This window comes from Stigmatopora argus, chromosome 23 (genome assembly GCF_051989625.1).
Source record: "Stigmatopora argus isolate UIUO_Sarg chromosome 23, RoL_Sarg_1.0, whole genome shotgun sequence".
Taxonomy (NCBI): Eukaryota; Metazoa; Chordata; class Actinopteri; order Syngnathiformes; family Syngnathidae; genus Stigmatopora; species Stigmatopora argus.
This window is the reverse complement of record NC_135409.1, coordinates 7,166,686-7,184,637: the sequence shown is the minus strand read 5'-3', so window position 1 is coordinate 7,184,637 and position 17,952 is coordinate 7,166,686. Positions and strand designations below refer to the sequence as shown.

At 40.6% G+C, this 17,952-nt stretch overlaps 1 protein-coding gene across 1 annotated transcript in view; it reads right to left on the bottom strand.

Moving 5' to 3' along the window:
* Positions 1-17,952, bottom strand: part of tbc1d22a (TBC1 domain family, member 22a) — a 137,776-nt gene that overhangs the window by 23,479 nt on the left and 96,345 nt on the right. Inside the window, exons 15-16 of the transcript XR_013298308.1 lie at positions 12,291-12,456; positions 10,364-10,553 (exon numbers count right to left, since the gene is read on the bottom strand). The gene's annotated coding sequence lies outside the window, so the exon portion shown is untranslated. The remainder of the gene's footprint in view (positions 1-10,363; positions 10,554-12,290; positions 12,457-17,952) is intronic.

Here is a 17,952-nt window from a genome sequence, read left to right as displayed (position 1 = left end):
GTGACTTGATTCAGCATCCACTGTGGCTCGGGTTATTTAAAAAGCAGCAAGATGAGTTTCATTTAAAACATAAGCGAACCTCTTGCAGTGACATGCCCAAATTTGGTCGCAGACAACGATTTCCTCTTGTTGTCAGGAGGTAACCATTAAGACTAATGTTCTGCGATTTAATGGACACTTTTGTGGAAAGTGGAGTGCGGAGAAATGTTTAATAAGCAAGACAGTGGGTGAGAAGAAGGCACATGGAGCTTTGTATGATTAGATATCACCTGCAGAGGATTCGTGCCGGATGTCTATAGCTCACCTACTGAGTGGAACTTTACATTGAATCCAATACAAAACTAATTTGCCCACTTTCACCATTTCCAGGAAGGCCGCTTTTCCACTATAAAGTGGTCGGTGCACTAGAAATGGCGAGGCTTGATTCTGAGGAAATGATTGGCAAACCTTTTCAAATGGAATTTTACGACCACAAACTTTTCATGAAAAGCACAAGGCCAAGGTATTAAAAGCCTCCAATGGTTGCATTTAATTGGAGGGGGAAAAAAATGTAAAGCTTGATCCATTAGTGTCACACTATATGGGCCTCACAGCTTTCATTATACAGTGGACATACGAGTGCCTGACATACGAGCAATTTGAGATGTGAGTAAAATTTCGGGCAAATATTTATCTTGAGATACGAGACAAATTTTGATATACAAGCAGACAGCGGACACGAGATGCTGCTTATAAGAACATCATGGGCATTATCTCTCTCCCCGCAACTCCCTCTTTGTAATGTCAGAGAGAGACAATGCCCATGATGTTCAGTCAGTATATACTACTTTTTGTTGGCAAGTGGTTGTCCATTATCCTATTGTGAGGACATTTGTGTGCATCATTTTGGGAATATTTGGGAATACAAAAGCAAACAGCCTTCTATAGGTTGCATGTGAAAGTCAGAGTGGAGGCGGGGCATATAGAGCCAACCCGGCCGGGAGAAGAAAGGTATCAAAATTTATTTTTGAGTGTGTCTGCATCATAATCCAAGTTTATTTAAATTTGTTTGTTATGTTACAAGCGCATTGCCGTGCAAAAAATCCCCCCCCCCTCTGTCCGTCTCTCTCTCTCTCCCCCTGCGAAATCCGTATAATTTTAGGACTATTAAACACATTTTAATAATATTAAACGACTAGTTATTTGTTACTTTGTTAATAGATGGCGAATTACAACAAATCAAAATGTTTTTCCAATCCAATATCCTGTTTAGGGTGTTTTTTCAGAGGGTTTGAAAAAATTAATTTGTTTTTAGTTCATTTCTATGGGAAACGTTCATTTGAGTTGCGAGAAAATCGACATACGAGCTCAGTCCTGGAACGAATTAAGCTCGTATCTCGAGGTACCTTTGTACTTACATGAGTTCATACCAACGTAGAGCTGCTCACATTGTGAATTGCAGTGGAATGTCCCAAAAGTGGTGCACAAAGGGAATACAAACTCAAACAACCCTCAATATTGACTGAAAGTCAGTGTGGAGGCGGGGCAAAAAGAGCCAACCCAGGAGAAGAAAGGTATCAAAATGTCAAACAAAATTAGAATTAAGTTTAGTGTTAGGTTTGATTAAACTTATTTTTGAGTGTCTGCATCGTAATCCAAGTTCTTTTAAATTTGTTTATATTATGTTACGAGCATACATACATACAGATATATACACATATATATATACATATATATATATATATATATATATATATATGTATATATATGTATATATATATATATATATATATATAGTATATATATATATATATATATATATATATATATATATATATATATATATATATATATATATATATATATGGTCGTCTCCAGTAATACAGTACAAATTCCTTTTTCCACAGCACGAGGTCGGTGTGAACATTAAACGGCAACAGAATGTGTGTTGTATAATTGCAACAGAGTTACAGTGATGTAACAGATTGTTGCAAGGGTGTTTCTGCGGGAGGCTCGTTCCAGCGACCGGACGTATCTGCTCACTCGCTCTTTTTGTGTTTTTAGGGAAAGTTAGCACGGCGCCCTGGGAGATGGGCAGCGGAGCTTCACACAACTGCCGTTGTTTAGAGCTCATTTGTTCACAGCGGCTCGTCGCATTAAATGATGCTGCTGTTGGTGGGCTGTTGCTTCATGTGCCAACCGCATTAGCGCAACCCGCATTGGAAGGGAATCAAGTCTCCCAAAAGAGAGGCCAGGGGAAACAGAGCTGCACTTGCATTATGCCGATCCTGGGCTGTCGTGTGTAGCACAGAGCGGAGTTGTCACAAACGGAATTGGACAAAATGATCTTAGCGTTTTGAGGAACATTTACGAACTGACGACTAAATCCAATTGAACGCGTGGTACAGTGGTACCTCGACATACGAGAAATTTGAAATACGAATAAAATTTCGGGCAAATATTTATCTTGAGATACGAGACAAATTTTGATATACGAGCAGACAGCGGACGCGAAATGCTGCTCATAAGAACATCATGGTAACTGTCTCTCTCCCCGCAACTCCCTCGTGTAATGTCTCTCTGGTCGCAACTCCCTCTTTGTAATGTCTCTGCGAGCACTGGGCAGAGCGTTGCATTTTTTCAGTGTTTTTTATTCCCGTTAGTCATTACAAATGGCGAATTAATTTGTTTTTAGTTCATTTCAATGGGAAAAGTTTGTTTGAGTTACGAGAAAATCGACATACGAGCTCAGTCCCGGAACGAATTAAGCTCGTATCTCGAGGTACCAATGTATAAGCTTCATCAGGAGTGCTGTTATCATTTTAAAAACAATATTTGATGATCAAAGTGGGCAAAATGTTCAGGAATTCCGTTCACTCTTTTTTCAACAGAAGCTGAAGGTTAATTAATGGAATATTGTTGATCCATATAAAAGATTTGAAAATGTAAGAAATTCAATCGGCGAACATACTTTTTCCTCCCACTTTATTTGCTGGAATTACTTTTTTTAAAATTTGTTGGCTTTTATTATTAGTGCAACAACAGGATCATTAAATGGAGGTGGCTTAATGGTCATGTTTGTTTTGTTATGGCAAAAGGGGTCATTTTGGTTATTTTACTGCACTAATTTTGTCATTTCTTTTGCAGCTAATTGTCTTTTGTTTCATTTAATGAGATCCACTGAGACACAGTGCATCTAACATAATAATTGAATAACAGGGTTATTTTGTGGTTGGAGTTTGTAATGGTTTACAACTCTTGTGTGGCTAAGTCCAATATTTCCTCATTTCACCCCTTTGTTTTGTTAGGATTGACCTTTAAACAGCCAGATCGAGTGCCATCATTATTCAGGACGTCAAACCTTTAGAGTGAGCAGGACGGGCGTTGCGAACTGGCGAGCGTTTCCACTTGACAGCTTACAAATGGGCTCGACCCCTCGTAAACAGAACTCGCACCCAAGCAGCCCGTTGCGGCCGCAAACGTAGTGCGGTGCTAACCTCGTGTCACCATCGAGGCCTCTGCTGACTCTCCATGGCCGCACACGGCGGCGCTATATTATGGGATGCCCTCGGCTTGGCAGACGTCTCATTTTTTCAGTCCGGCTGGAAAAACCAGAGCGATTCAAATGATAAGCACACGTTGTCCGCAATGTCATCGCTCCGGCTGTAGCATATAAGCGCAACATCATCCCGCAATAGACATTAAGTTCACTTGGATGCCTGAACAAGTCCCAAAGCACGGTTGCAGTTTTTGTCGTGGATGAAAAATTCATAGGGGTCCCTGGTGGTATCCCAATGCAGCGTGATCCCATTAATATTTATCTATCTTTCACCATTTGGTTTGAAAACGGTGGAAAAATGGGGTTTTGGAGGAAAAAAAATGGGAAAAGGTCACATTGTTAAATAAAATTGCGTGTTTCTGAAATTGGATAATATTATTGAGTACAGTGGTACCTCGACATACGAGTGGCCCGACATACGAGCAATTCGAGATACGAGTAAAATTTCGAGCAAATAATTATCTCTAGATACGAGACAAATTTCGAGATAAGAGAAAGTCAGGTGGCTAAGACATGAGAGGCTGTTTATGATTTTAGCGCACTATCTTTTATGCCGCATCTCTTTCGTGTATAATAGATATCTACAAGCACTGGGCGGAGCGTTGCATTTTTTCAGTGTTTTTTATCCCGTAAGTCAGTGCGAATGGCGAATATACTACTTCTCGTTGGCAAGTGGTTGTACGTTAACCTATTGTGAGGACATTTGTGTGGAGCATTTTCGGAAAATTTTGAAGGGAATACAAAACCAAACGGCCCATCGATAGTGAAATTCAGGTTGGCGGCGGGGCAAATAGAACCCACCTGGGAGAAGAAAGGTATCAAACTTTAATACAACATTAGAATTAAGTTTAGTGTAAGGTTAGATTAAACTTATTTTTGAGTATGTCTGCATCGTAATCCAAGTTGATTTAAATTTGTTTATGTTATGTTACAAGCGCGTTGCCGTGAAAAAAGTTTCCTCCCCCTCCCTCTCTGTCCCTTTCTCTCTACCCTCCGCGAAATCGGTCTAATTTTAGTTCTATTAAACACATTTTAGTAATATTAAACCACTAGTTGTGTTACTTTTTTAATAGATGGCGAATTAGAACAAATAAAACATTTTTTTCCAATCCAATATCCTGTTTTTGGTGTTTTTTCCAAGGGTTGGAACAAATTAATTTATTTTTAGTTCATTTCACTGGGAAACGTTCGTTCGAGTTACGAGAATATCGACATACGAGCTCAGTCCCGTAACGAATTAAGCTCATATCTCGAGGTACCACTGTATTTGATATGGGGAAGTAGTTGTTCATGTGGTGATTCATGTCAGTTGAGAACTGGGTCAAAACAAGGGCTGCAGTCAAAAGTGATTTTTCTTACAAATGTTCAACTGCTGACGGAGCACTTCACTTTAAAGAAGCTTTTGAAACTAATGAATAAAATGCCCATACAAAACACGCCTAAGACTTGTCAAAAACGATACTCCAACCATTGCGGCTGAGAAGTCAAAGGAAAAATGTTGCGAACATTAAAAAAAGGACGACCAAAAATGTGGTCTGCCATCGCAAAGTGAAAAAAGATTGACCTTCAGCACGTCTGACAGAAGCCCACTAGAGCACAGCTCATCATTCACCAAAGTAAAACCTCATGCGAAGCGTTCAGGTGAAAGAATCAGGCTAGGTCCTGGGTGGCCGGGACGTGCGCTGACACCGGGCTTCCTAAATGGAACAGTGCCCGTCTTTCTCGCTGTGGGAGCGTTTCGGAAGAAGACGACCAACTGTGCATCACAGGATATGCTACATAAAAACACTACTTTGTACTTTAGTCAACTTTACCTTGATCTAAAATGTTCAGAATGGATCAAAAGTGAAGTAAATTTGACAAACGGATGTGATTACAGTGGTACCTTGGCATATGAGTGGCCCGACATACGAGCAATTCGAGATATGGGTAAAATTTCGGGCAAATATTTATCTTGAGATACGAGACAAATTTTGAATATAAGAGCAGACAGCGGACGCGAGATGCTGCTCATAAGAACATCATGGCCACTATCTCTCTCCCCGCAACTCCCACTTTGTAATGTCTCTGGTCGCAACTCCCTCTTTGTAATGTCTCTGCGAGCACTGAAAAAATGCAACCCAGTACACGCAGAGACATTACAAAGAGGCAGTTGCGACCAGAGACATTACACGTGGGAGTTGCCGGGTGAGAGACAGTGGCCATGATGTTCTTATGAGCAGCATCCGCTGTCTGCTCGTATATAAAAATTTGTCTCGTATCTCAAGATAAACATTTCAACATAGATCACAGATCAACATAAAAATTTTACTCGTACCTCGAATTGCTCGTAGGTCGGGCCACTCGTATGTCGAGGTACCACTGTATTTGTAATTCCATCATCTTAAATGAACGCAACTGCATAAAAAAACTTCTTACATTTGAAACAACAATGCAAAGTTATACATAGACCCAATGTGCCGCAGATCGTAGGAATATTAATAGTTGATCTCTTCTGTTGTTTAGTGAAACACAGCTCTATCCCATGTGCTTTTTTGGAGGCTATTTGCAGATAATGATTGGTGTTATTTACGGAAGGAGGCAACTGTGGAGCAGCCAGAGCAATGCCATGGCTGAGAGGCAGCCAGATGTGGCACAGTGTCTGTGTATCTCATAGAAAGGCCTGAAGCTAAAGTAGCCAATCCTGGCTCCCTCTCTCCCTCTCTCCCTCATTCCAAACACTCTCCTCCCCTTAACAGAAAACCTTCTAGGCACTCCCAATCATGCACAACAGTAAACGCAGAAGGACGAGGACGCCTACGCAGCCTTAGGTGGCTCGAGTAGCCCCATGCAGCGGTCAGCGGCTCTGACTCTGATTTGGCAAAAATACGCCTTTCAGTGGCGAGCAGAGAGCCTTTTACGAGCTTCAGTCTTCACCTATCGATTGGGAAAGCGAAGACCAGTTCATTTGGAGTTAGTGCAACAGCAGTGTGTTAATAAAAGGCATTTAAGCTGCTCTGACCCAAATTGTAATGGCACTCTAAGTCGGTCTTTTCCCTGGTTATTTATCCCAGTAACAATCTAATAGAGTAGTAGGCACAAACATTTTAGCATGCTAGGTTCATCTGGGCAATCTAATTAAGGTCGATGCGAGAGCTCTGGCAAATAAATCGAGCTTTAAACAATGCGCCGTTTTTGTGGCTTGTTACGACTTTTCCACTCAAACAGACAAAAATAGATTTTCTCAAGTATGTACTGTGGTAGCCAGCAGAATTACACATTTGTCTTAACAGTGCCAAAGTACAGCTAAGGTCTTCTCTTATTATACTTGTCAACCTCAGCCAATTGCTAGCCTTATTAATGATTCCAAATCCCCTTATTAAGCGATAAAAAAATGTACAAATGCAATGCAGCACATATTAACTCACAGAGGATGCACGTAAAAGTCTCAATTTATACTATACAGTGGTACCTCGAGACATGAGCTCAATTCGTTCCGGGACTGAGCTCGTATGTCGATTTTTCTCGTAATTCAAACGAACGTTTCCTCTTGAAATGAACTGAAAACAAATTCATTCGTTCCAACCCTCTGAAAAAACACCAAAAACAGGATATTGGATTGGAAAAAATGTTTTATTTGTTCTAATTCGCCATCTATTAACAAAGTCTCAAATAACTAGTGGTTTAAGTGTACTAAAATGTGTTTAATAGAACTAAAATTAGACGGATTTTGCAGAGGTTAGAGAAATTTTGATACCTTTCTTCTCCCGGCTCTATCAACCTATCGATGGTAGTTTGCTTTTGTATTCCCTTCAAAATATTCCAAAAATGATGCACACAAATGTCCTCACAATAGGATAACACACGACCACTTGCCAACGAATAGTATATATAACTCTCATATTAGCGATCGCCTCGCCATTCGCAATGACTAACAAAATTTGTCTCGTATCTCAAGATAAATATTTGCCCAAAATTTTACTTGTATCTCAAATTCCTCGTATGTCGGGCCACTTGTATGTCGTATGTATATCTTGATTAAAGCATGACAATACTATTAGCAGTCGGCGATGACGATTCGAGCCGAAATGGGTAAAACAAGATAAAAAATACTTCAACAATCCAGCACAAAAGTTGTTATACGGCGTACCCAATTTGAAATGATCCAACGTCACGCTTTGTTACGGTAAGCGACTGCCAGATTTCCTGGCCAGCGCCTTTCCGTGGTCTTAAAATCACAGCGAGTAATGAGTGATGAGTGACACTTTAGACCTCCTGGCCCTAAAGTGAACAGCAGCCAAGTACCTGTCTGTTTCAAACACGGGTGGGGCTACTTTTAGATAGCTTCTCTCATCAGCGAGCCGTCTGATTGCGGTAAAAGCTTGTCTCTTGGACATCTATCTTTAGAAATGATTCCGATTTCTTTTAAAACCTTTTAAAGCATCGTCACATTAGCTATTACTGTTGCTGCCCATTTATGTCTGGCAAGTCCTCTTTAGTAGAGTGCATCACCTTCTCCGGCCCAACCCTATCTGGTTTATTTTCCCCAAAGTCATCCTAATTAGTGTTTCAAGCTCCTGCACCACCCATAGTGAGGTCGTCTGTACCTTCAAGCCACCGCTGCCTTGTCTTTGCTGTGCCAGCTAAAGAAAGGGCGCTACAAGACCTGCTGCCATCGCTCAAAGGAGCAAGGCTAATACAATTAAGAACAAATGAAATCACTATAACCAAAAGACTAATACAGTGGTACCTCGAGATACGAGCTTAATTCGTTCCGGGACTGAGCTCGTATGTCGATTTTCTCGTAACTTAAACGAATGTTTGCTAGAATTAAGTTAAAACTAGAATTAAGTTTAGTGTAAGGTTCGATTAAACGTATTTTTGAGTGTGTCTGCATCGAAATCAAGTTCATTTAAATTTGTTTGTTATTTTACCAACCTTGCCGTGCAAAAAGCCCCCCCCCCTCTCTCTGTCCCTCTCTTTCTCTCCCCCCTTCGAAATCCGTATAATTTTAGTACTATATTAAACACATTTTAGTAATATTAAACCACTAGTGTGTTACTTTGTTAATAGATGGCGAACTAGAACAAATAAATAGTGTTTTTCAGAGAGTTGGAACTAATTGATTTGTTTTTAGCTCATTTTAATGGGAAACCTTTGTTTGAGTTACGAGAAAATCGACATACAAGCTCAGTCCCGGAACAAATTAAGCTTGTATCTCGAGGTACCACTGTATAGAAAAATATAGAACTACTAATAAATTGATGTGCAAATTTCAATTTAAAGTCTAGGCACTGTTTGACAAAAAGGTGATTGTGCACCATTCCAAAAGTTTCATTGGCGATGACGTACATTCCACTACTGACGTGGATTGCGTTATTTATTTAGCCCCAACCTGGCCGTGAACAGATGATTGTTGGGTCACGCAGACACACAAAGCGCAGCTATTGATTTGTCGAGCACTGTGTTCGAGCAGACCTGACTGGTCTTGCCCCCCCTGGGTTCGACACACAATCGGCCGCGGATGTGCAGCTTCTAAACTGTCCCTCGGCACCATTTCAAATCCCTGCAGATTCCCGTTATTGATTTGAACTATTTTTCCAACAGCAGGCGTCTCCTTCACCTCCATCATGTCGTCTTTTGCTCCTTCTTCTCATCCCCCCCCCCCCCCCCCCCTTATTGTTTTGTGTCTTGTTCCCAAAGGAAATCTAGAGATAAGTAAAAGACAGGCATCTTTAAAATTGCAGCCAGAAAGGATGGGAAGGGGGAAAAAAACAACAAGAACCTAGCATGACAACAGTCAAATCTACTTACTGTTGTGGCAGAGGCAGGAAAACATTGTCATGCAAAAAGGTTGCGGGAGCGGGAGAAAAGAAAAATGCCAGTTTGATTTGAATGCATCAGGGCCTGTCATTGCAAAGCAAATGGCCGCTTCCGCGAGCCGCTATCTCTCTGTCAAAGCGTGTTCAATCACTTTTGGATATGCGGGGAATATAAATTCATACTGTATGTGTCTCTAACAGACATTGCTTGACGAATGTATCTGTACTCCTACTCAAGTAGAGTACGAGAGTATGTTGCCGCCGCTTATCTCGTGTATTTTCACTGGGTTCTAATGGTTGACTAGGGCCGTGGGGGTGCTGGAGTTTATCCCTGACAACTATGGCCAGTCGCCGGGGTGACCCTCTGAATGGGTTGCCAGCCAATCGACTGATTAAAGAATTTAAAATCGGAATTCGAACTCTAATCTCAGAATTTCGACTTGAAAGTCAGAATCTTGGCCACCTTTGTTGTTTTGGTTTTTACTCTGCAGCCCGAATCCTTTTCTGTAGATTTTGCATACAGTGGTATCTCGGCATATAAGTGGCCCGACATACGAGCAATTCGAGATACGAGTAAAATGTCGGGCAAATATTTATCTTGAGATACGAGACAAATTTTGATATGCGAGCAGACAGCGGACGTGAGATGCTGCTCATAAGAACACCAAACAATTGCACTCACCAAAAATGATATTTATATTAGAACATGCAAATGACAAACTGTCAATGACTTCAAGAAATGAACAAAACAAAACAAACAAGTCAGTCAATACACACAACAAAATTGACAGTAGACTCCACATGATAACTCCAAAACCCAAAGACCCTGACGCTGTCTTTTTATCTATCAATTATCTATCTTTCAATTAGCATACTCTACTGCTTGGCAACAGCTGGCGTGCCAGATTTCAGAGCTCAAAGCTAGGGAACGAGCCCGTGTGCTTTGCCGTTGTTTTACGAGCACAAGTTGTTTGGAATACCAAGCTTGAAAACAAAAAAAATGGAACATTGTTAGCTCACTCACCGTGTTCGACCATCCAGTTATGGAAAAAGGAAGTGATTTATAGGCTCCAGACCACCGACAATGCGTCACAGGTAACGGCCAAACAGGACCGATTAGGTGGTCATCTATCTTTGGGACCTTGTGGGTGTCACAAGGTGAAACACGACGCGCTCTTCGGGGATTTTCTGGAATACGATTTTTCGTCCGAGTACTGAAATGGAGACAGAAACAAATAAACCCTCGTGTGAGATATTAGTTGGTCAATACTGTACATTGATACCTCGAGATACGAACTTAATTTGTTCCGGGACTGAGCTCGTATGTTGATTTTTTTCGTAACTCAAACGAACGTTTCTCATAGAAATAAACTAAAAACAAATTAATTCGTTCCAACCCTCTGAAAAAACACCAAAAACAGGATATTGGATTGAATTTTTTTTAATTTGTTCTAATTCGCCATCTATTAACAAAGTAACAAATAACTAGTGGTTTAACAGTATACTAAAATGTATTTAAATTAGACGGATTTCGCGGAGGGTAGCGATTGGGGGGCGGACTTTTTGCACGGCAACCCGCTCGTAACATAACATAAACAACTTTAAATGAACTTGGATTACAATGCAGACACACTCAAAAATAAGTCTAATGGAACCTAACACTAAAGTTAATTCTAATTTTGTTTGACATTTTTTATACCTTTCTTCTTGGCTCTTTTTGCCCCGCCTCCACACTGACTTTCAGTCAATTTCGAGGGTTGTTTGAGTTTGTATTCCTTTCAAAATATTCCCAAAATGATGCACACAAATGTCCTCGCAATAGGATAATGCACGACCAATTGCCAACGAGAAGTTGTATATACGCCATTTGCACTGACTAACATGGAAAAAATACTGATAAAATGCAACGCTCCGCCCAGTGCTCGTAGCGACATTACAAAGAGGAAGTTGCGACCAGAGACATTACAAGAGGGAGTTGCGGATAGACAGTGGGCATGATGTTCTTATGAGCAGCATCTTGCGTCCGCTGTCTGCTCGTATATCAAAATTTGTCTCGTATCTCAAGATAAATATTTGCCCGAAATTTTACTCGTATCTTGAATTGCTCGAATGTCAGGCCACTCGTATGTCGAGGTACCACTGTACTGTACTCAGTTCAAGTCCTACCTTAATTTTTCAATTGGTTCATTTGGATACTGTATCAAGCATATTATATCCGCTATTCAAACGACATTATCCCGTAGTAACTACAGCGAGGTTAATATATTTTACCATACGAGTGGTTTATTCTTGATGGCTGCTTAATATGAAAATTTAAAACAAGTTCAAGTTGCATGAGATAACAGCAATTTCATTGCCATTTATTCACTTGCTTGACTGTAGCTCATGAATACCAGATGATTTTTATTGTGCAAAAAAAAAATCTGGTTAATGTATTCATGCTGAATTACAAATGCTCTTTTCATAAAAAGGTGTTCTGAAGTCAATTCATTTACTGGTTCAATGGGCAGAATAATACATAATCACTCTGCTATGAAAAATAAATAATCTGCATAGTAGAGTATCTGATAAAATCATAATACTTACTGACAAATTGGTTTGGAGGTAAAATAATAAAAGAGTCAGCTTGTACCATCTCTAAAACTGACTTTGTTTGGAAGGGTAAAATTGCCATTGTTAGTTTTTAGCCACCAGCGGCAATTTGAAGATGCAATTCAACGAGTGCGGAGAGATCCTGGCATTGCAAAGTTATTAGATATTTACACTTGTTTTAAACTGGCAAAGTGATGGCATTTTGAATTTGAAAAAAAAAATCCACAAGGTCCTATTTAATTGAAGACATGAACAAAAGAGCAGTGTACTTCAATGTGAACACGGAACAAGAAGGGCTTCTTGTAGCAGACAAAGGCACTTGGAAAGTTTGCCTATTTTCTTTCGCTTGCCTCACTTACCAGATGGCCGTGCTTTGTGGTCTGGGACTGCTGTAGCGCAGTCCATAAGGCAGCTGTCTCTCTATAGCCATGTAAGAATTCTCGTGTGTGTGTGAGTGTGTTGAGTTCTTCTTGTCGGGGGGTTTTCATTCCTGCATGTCCGGAACAACTTCAGGGGCCTTGTCGCCTGAATAATAGAATAAACACATGATGACTGTTGCGCAGCTGAGGTAGGTAATTGATTTCGCCCTACGCATTTACATCGGTGCTGGGTAACTAGGTAGAGGGCGGGGATGTTTTTGTACAGTCTGTCCAATTGAATGTACAATCTATTTGAAATGGGAATTGCTGTATTGTCTGTCTACATGTGTTGCACAACCCTTAGCAATGATTGACAGCGTTCCTACCATTTATGGCAAGATACAGTGGTACCTTGACATACGAGTGGCCTGACATACGAGCAATTTTTTTCATAGGGTTGGAACGAATGAATTTGTTTTTAGTTCATTTCAATGGGAAACGTTCGTTTGAGTTACGAGAAAAATCGACATACGAGCTCAGTCCCGGAACCAATTAAGCTTGTATCTCGAGGTACCACTGTAATTTAAAAAAATCCCATATAAAAGTTGTTATGCAGTATACACAATTTAAAATGATCAAAAAACGTATGAATTGACAGGTAGGCAAGATCAACGGCAGTAACTTTTCATGGCTAAGAATGAAGCGAATCATCCTCATTTTTACCTCAAGTGTAATCTCACATATTCACCAGTGAACTAACTAAACCTCAGGTGACATACGTTTGGGGCGCTGAAAAGGAATCTAATGCACCCCCAACACATAATAATTGATCATATCGTGTGTGGCCGTGATTAAACACCCACTCGCCTTTTAAAATTAATCATGCATTGCCCGAACTTAGCATTAATCACACGATAACCCCGCCCGCTCTGTCTCAATTCTTCAGTCTGACTGTAATTGGAAATTCATCTGTCGGACAATTAATAACGATGACGCCCGACCTCCGTTCTCTTTGTTCACCCCTGAGTTGGGTGATGATTGAGGGGAAGCAACAAGGGCTTCAATTGAGTTTATTAACATCAATGGCAAAGGTGAGGAGAAGAAAAAGTGAAGGAGTTGGGGAGGGGAGGAGAAGGAAGGAGAGGGCAGTGGAATTAGGAATAGAGCGAAGTAAGATACACCTAAAAATGATCAGCGTGGACGCCCATTCGAGTGGTATATATGACTCTCATATTAGCGATCGCTCCGCCATTTGCACTGACTAACGGGGAAAAAAACGCAACGCTCCATCCAGCGCTCGCAGAGACATTACAAAAAGGGAGTTTCGACCAGAGACATTACACCGGGGAGTTACAGGGATAGAGACAGTGGCCATGATGTTCTTATGAGCAGCATCTCGCGTCCGCTGTCTGCTCGTATATCAAAATTTGTCTTGTATCTCAAGATAAATATTTACCCGAAATTTTACTCGTATCTCAAATTTCTCCTATGTCGGCGCACTCGTATGTCGAGGTACCACTGTAGATAACATTTCGCCAACTGAGCACGTGTTTGCATCATTGAAATTTCATGCTGTTTTAATGAATGAATAAATCATGGGTGCAAATGGAGTGGGTCAATTTGTCAGTGTGTCTAAAAGGTAGAGGGAAGACAATCCAAAGGATGATGTGTAAGAGACTTTTTAGATGCGATTATTAAAACTGGCAAACGGGTAGATTTGGCATTCACCTTGTCTTGCTTTTGGGAACAATCCGCACAATCCGCAAGCTGCGAATGGAAACTCTGGCCTGTCTCATGGACGCGGCAGGCCAAAAACAGGATGTTTCTTGGCTCAGGCAGACAATACAATAGAAGATGAGAGGGTGCCAGGTCCTTTGAAGCTCTTTGGCAATGGCCAAGTGTTCTACGTGGGCTGTACAGCGCTCCCGGTGGACAAAATGTTTGCCTTCCGGGGGGATGAATATGCTTATATGCTACGAATATGGCAGGCGTTGACGACTGCTACCATTAATCGACTAATTATTAAATTAGTCAACAATTATATGGAGACATGGTTGACTGAAAAACGGTCTAAATTAGTATTTATTAATTGATATGCATTTTTATTGCAAACATCTGTAACGCATGTCCTCAGGAGGGTTGCGGGTGTCATTTCCCAGCCAACTATGGGGAGCAGGCCAGCCAATTGCGGGCATATTTTGATTTTGATTTTCTATGAATTTAGCATAAACAGTAATCCATGTGTTTGTTGACATATTTCTTTTGATCTTGTGATTTATTGAATTACTATAAGCATGATGTTTTCATTGACAGTAAATACAGTGGTCCCTCGACATATGAGCTTTTCGAGATACGAGTAAAATTTCGGGCAAATATTTATCTTGAGATACGGGACAAATTTTGATATACGAGCAGACAGCGGACGCGAGAGACTGCTCATAAGAACATCATGGCCACTGTCTCTGCAACTCCCTCGTGTAATTTCTCTGGTCGCAACTCCCTCTTTGTAATGTCTCTGCGAGGACTGGGTGGAGCGTTGCATTTTTTCAGTGTTTTTTTATCTTCCCGTCAGTCAGTGCGAATTGCGAATATAGTACTTCTCGTTGGCAAGTGGTCGTGCGTTATCCTATTGTGAGGACATTTGTGTGTACAAACTAAACTCCACCAGAAGTTGGTCAAGGAAATGTCTACATTGCCATCAATTGTGTTTCATCTTGGTCACACAGACAAAATTGGACAATGCTTAAAAAATAATTAATTGGGGGAGGGTCTTAACTGTGTCCTGCCTGGCCGTCACATCATAGACTTTCCTTGAATGCTCAACAAAGCCTCCTAGCTTGTTCTCTCATGTACGTGCCAATCTCCGGAAGGCTGCTTTTAATTACATTTGATGAGGGGGGTCATAAAAATCCAATTTCCCTCAGCGGCACACGTTAAAAAACCTCGTTTCTACTCGGCAATCGGGATCGGTTTTGTACGGTGGACAAATTGACAGAAGTAAAGGTTAATGCTTTTTAGCTCGTTCGGTATTAAAAGGATGGTCTACCCTCTCCAAACTTTATTCCGCTTTCACCCTCCGTCATCTCCCATCATCCTTCACTCCCGGTCTATTTCTCTCCTGGCCCCCAAGCAAATAGGGTTCATTACATTTTTAATGTTGTTTGTAATTGCTTGGCACTCTCGACACGTCAACAGAATTTTTCGCTTTCGTTTTTTCGGAGCCTTTGTTTATGCCTGGTGAGAGGGGATCTTTGTCATACTGGGACACGTCTTACAAAACACGATTTTCTATCCCCCCTGCCAAACTCACACTTTAAAGCACGCGATTTCACAGATTGAGGTGGGTTTTAGTCTCATGTGATGCGGCTCTAGCTGCACAGACAACAATCCAAGTCCTATTTTAGACTGATGTTAATGCAAAAAAACTGCAAAAAGACCTTCACAAAGGTCCTTATATGAGTGAGATTTATAAATTGCAACAGAAATGGAAAGACTGGCGCACGGGGCTAACGGCTAAAACAAACAGTGCTCTTTCCGTCTTTCCCAGTCTGCCAGAATCGTACTTGTCAAAACACAAAGATGCTCGGAGAGCCTGCAGGATTTCAGGTAGAGCGAGATGAACAATAAGTAATCCAAAACAAGAGTCAGGGGTCACAAAGCATGACTTAAAATGAATGGAATCCTGCAAGTACAAGTTCACCTTGTGGATGTAATCGTCATACTTGAGCTCCAAAAATCATGACAAGCAAGGGGGCTTTAGTTGGCTGCGGATGATATCAAAATGTCAGGATTTGGAAGTAATGCCACGATTGCCGAGGAAAAAATATCTCGGAATAGACTACTAATGACAGGAAACATGGTGTCTGTGAATTTGATTTTTTAAAATGGATGTTAACCATTCACAGGCCAGTTATTTGACAAATTGCCTGCCATTGACAGCGTCTAATCTGTTTTGATTGGGAGACGCCAGCAGGCCTCCGAGTCAATATACATTGGATGTCTATTGCCGTCAATGGCATGGCAGCCATTGAGTAAAATATTAAAGAATTTAAAAAAAAAAAAGTTTTAATGAGGCCATAATCCGAGTTATTTCAGTTTTTTAGATTCATTTTAATGTTATTAATTTAAAAAATAGTATAAAAACAATAATTTAGGAATGGAATCATTATTTCTTACAATTGGCTGAGAGCCAACCCGGGAGAAGAAAGGAATCAAAATTATAAACAAAATTAGAATTAAGTTTAGAGTAAAGTTAGATTGAATTTATGTTTGAGTGTGTCTGCATCGTAATCCAAGTTCATTTAAATTTGTTTATGTTATGTTACAATAGCGTTGCCGTGCATAAAGCCCACCCTCTATCTGTCCGTCTCCCCCCCCCCCCACCCCTTTCAAAATCCGTGTAATGTTAGTACTATTAAACACATTTTAGTAATATTAAACCACTAGTTGTGTTACTTTGTTAATAGGTGGCGAATTACAACAAATCAAAATGTTTTTCCAATCCAATATCCTGTTTTTGGTGTTTTTTCAGAGGGTTGGAACGAATTAATTTGTTTTTAGTTCATTTCAATAGGAAACGTTCGTTTGAGTTACAAGAAAATCGACATACGAGCTCAGTCCCAGAATGAATTAAGCTCGTATCTCGGGGTACCAATGTACACCAATTCTGAAGCCACCATGCATCTCTAGTGTATAAATTCAGGCCTCGTCCTTTCCACCGCATTACACATGCACACAGCCTGTGTGTTACACGGAACTGTCAACCCAAAGGGAGTATGGACGTCAGTGCAAGGATTCAATGGGATTCTTTTTTGGGTTGTTTGTTTGTTTGTTTGTTTATACTGCAGTGCATGCTTCTTTGCAGGTTTACAGCCCGTTCACACGAGTATATCAAAGAGTTGGTTTCACAGCTAAAATCCCACGATCTCCACAGAGAACACTTTACTGAATTAAATAGATTGGAATAGACCAAGCCAAAATAAACCCAAATAGCGCAAAACACTGTTTTAATCCTAAAAAGCAGTGTGGGGGAAATTGCTTCAACAGGAACACTGCCGATTATAAGTCTCTATTTTTATTTCTCGTTTGACCAAGCGGTGAGCTGAGTCGATTGCGCACATGGAAGTGGGCCAACCAGAAAGTCTTGTGTTGTTTTGATCAAAACATTTTACTGAAGACTGCTTTCACCAAGGGACAAATGACATGTTGCCAATGAAGTGTTGTTAACGATGACAGTGTCGACAACACGGGATGTATTTTCCTTCTCTGGCCCACTTTCAGATTCGTATTCCAACTCGTCGCACGGTAAAAACAACGAGGCTCCGAGTTCGCCCTTACATAATTTATTTTTATTTAGTGTAAACACCCGTGATAGCAGGACTCTGAATCCATCCTTGCACATTTCTAATAGCAAAGTCAGACGCTAGTTTAATTGGTCTATTCCACGGGTGTCAAAGTGGTGGCCTGGGGGCCAAATCTGGCCCGCCGCCTCATTTTGTGCGGCCCGGGTATGTAAATCATGAGTGCCAACTTTCTGTTTTAGGATCAAATTCAAATGAAGATTATAGATGTATATTATATTTTCTGATTTTCCCCTTTTTAAATCAATAATTGCAATTTTTATCATTTTTTTCTTTTGGTGTTTTTAGGTCAAAAAGTATTT